The sequence below is a fragment of the Microtus ochrogaster genome, unplaced genomic scaffold (genome assembly GCF_000317375.1).
Source record: "Microtus ochrogaster isolate Prairie Vole_2 unplaced genomic scaffold, MicOch1.0 UNK14, whole genome shotgun sequence".
In the NCBI taxonomy this organism is placed as follows: Eukaryota; Metazoa; Chordata; class Mammalia; order Rodentia; family Cricetidae; genus Microtus; species Microtus ochrogaster.
Window position 1 is genome coordinate 3,699,720 of NW_004949112.1, and position 2,980 is coordinate 3,702,699.

The window sequence follows — 2,980 nt, forward strand, 5'->3', positions numbered from 1 at the left end:
GGGAGCGGGACTCACAGTTGCAGAGGTCAGAGCCCATGGCTGTCATGGTGGGGAGCAGGGCTCACAGTTGCAGAGGTCAGAGCCCAAGGCTGTCACAGTGGGCAGCTGGGCTCACAGTTACAGAGGTCAAGGCTGTCACAGTGGGCAGCTGGGCTCACAGTTGCGGAGGTCAGAGCCCATGCTGTCATGGTGGGGAGCGGGGCTCACAGTTGCAGAGCCCACGGTGGGGAGCATGACAGCAGGCAGGTGGGCAGGCATAGCACTGGTGCAGTAGGGAGCTCCTATCTTATTCACAAGCACAGGCAAAGTCGGTGGATGCACACTAACTGGGAATGTCCTAGGCTTTTGAAGCCTCAAAGTCCACCCCATCTCGTGACATGACCTTCTCCAACATAGCCATATCTACTAATCCTTCCCAGTCTCACCCACTGCAGACCAAACGTTCAGATATATGAACCAGTGTGGGCCATTCTCATCTAAACCACTCAGAGGTGGTTTCTATGGTGGTATATTATTTGCATTTTGATAAATAAATCTTGCCAGATGCAAAGCTAAAGCCACTAGAAGTCAGGCAGAGGTGGCACACACCTTTAATCCCAGGATTTGGGAGACAGAGGCAGATGGATCTCTATGAGTTCAAGGCCACCCTGGGCTACACAAAATCAATGCTGAAAGAAATCCAGGTGGTGGTGGCTCACACCTTTAATTCCAGTCCCAGGGAATCACCACCTTTAATCCCAGCACTAGAGGGAATATAAAATGGGAGGAGAGAGGATTAGTTTGCTTAGTCTGCGGGCACCCAGCCTTGGTAGAGGTAAGACTTCTCCAGTGACTTGGCTGCTTTGCTTTTCTGGTGTTTGGGTTGAACCCCAATATCTGACTCTAAATTTTTATTATTTGTGCTACAAGCTTCACAGAGTCAAGAGGCAAAATCCAAGCACTATGACAGGGCGAGCTTCTCTAATCCAAAAATATGAAATCCAAAATGCATCAGAACCTGAAACATTTTATTTTGTGAAAGGATCTCATGTAGCCCAGGCTAGCCTTGAACTTGATATATAGCCAAGGGTGACCTTGAACCCATGATGCCCCTGCCTTCACTGCTCTAGTGCTGGGATTAGAGGTGGGCAAAACCACACCAAAATGAATAAAATGTTATTAAAAATTAAAAACTTCAGAATTTAGAGTGATTTGAATTTCAGTTTTTCAGATTAGGATGCTGAACTAAAAGTAAACCCTTGCTTCCTAAATTGCCTGTGCCAGGCATTTTGTTGTAGCAATGAAAACAGTATTTAATAAACAGCAAGCCTGAAATACTTGAAGAAACAGGGAATGGTCCACTGTATCACCTGGTGTGTGTGTGTGTGTGTTTGTGTGTGTGTGTGTGTGTGTGTGTGTGTGTGTGTGGGCGTGCGCGTGCGCACACATGATGTACCTCTCCCGACCCTTGCCATTCTGTCACACAGAAGTGGTTGCTGGCCTTTGCTGGGTTTCCAACTCCTTCACCTGCCTACATTGATCTATTAAGGCTGGACTGCAGGTCAACAGTAGACTGCCCGCCTAGAATCCCCAAATGAAGAGATGGGGGTGTGACCCAGTGAAAGCCCCTGCCTAGAATCCCCAGTGAGGGGCTTGGGTGTGACTCAGAGGTAGAACATCTGCCTAGAGTCCCCCATTGAGTGGGTTTGCTCATGGGGTAATTCTTTTGCCTGGCAAACCGAAGGCCTTGGGTTCAATTTAGGGACTCAGCGAATTCTGCTACAACTTATGCCAGCTGTCCTGAGCCCAAGCAGTGTTACTCCCCCATCACAAACATGAAAAGAGAACATCTATTTCCCCATTGTATAGCTTAGATGACTTTGGCTCAGAGCTGTGGCTCTTACAATAAAAAAATAAATTATTATACTTACTTTTTTTTGGGGAGGGAGGTTGGATTCCTGGGTCTGAGGAAGGAAGCTGAGATTGGACCTTGTCTAAGGGAGGAGGGCTGGGGTCTGGACATCTGGGTGTGAGAGAGGAGGCTGGACACTGGACTCCTAGGGTCTGATGGAGGAGGTTGGAGTTTGTGTATCTGGGCCTGAGGAAGGAGGCTGTGGCTTTGACACCTGGGTCTTGAGAAGGCTGGGGGATGGGTGGGGGGAGGGGGGCAGACCAGGCTCTCACAGTAGCCTGAGAGAGACTAGGCCTTAGTTTTGGTTCACTAAAATGGGACAGAGCTGTTTACAGACAGTCCTCAAGAAAACCACAACATAGGAGCAACCAGTCAGCTGGCGCCCCACAGCCTTCTGCATGCTCAGCAGGCCCCCAAAGCCGCTTTACTGGCTCAGCAGGAGCTCCCCAGTCTCCTGATAACTGAAGTTTTCCCTACCCTGCTCCTGGAAGGTGCCTAACCATTAGGACCTCCCACCAATCAGCCCCCAGACTAATCTTTCCTCCACCAATCAGCCCCAGATTCCTTCTCCCTGGAATTCCCCTAACTCTGCTTAAAAGGAGCTTGCAACCTTCTTGGGGGGCGGGGGTCACCATGTGCCATCCCAATGTTAAAATTAATAAAGTGTTCTTGTTATTGCATACGTGGCTGCTGGTCTTTCCTTGGGGGCTTCTCTCGGACTCTAAGTCTAGGGGAGGAAGACTGGGTCTAGACTCCTGTGACTAAGGAAGGAGGATCGGGGTCTGCACACCTTGAGTCTGAGAGAGGAGGGACAGGACCTGGTTCTGGGGAGGAGGGTTTTGGCTCCTGCAGCAGGAGGTAACGGGATGAAGTGCATCTCTGGCCAGGATTCTGGAGACCTGGAGGACGCCTGTGGCCCGGGGGAGGGCGGGGGAAGGGCCGGGCCACAGTAACAAAGGCCTCTCCCTCCAACGAGCAATCCCCCCGGCCCCGCCTCCGCGGCCCCCCGCTTGTCCTGATTGGCCGGTCTCCCTGCCCGTCAGCGCCACCCCCCCTCCCCGGGTCTGCAGCAGCTCAGGCCGCCTCGTC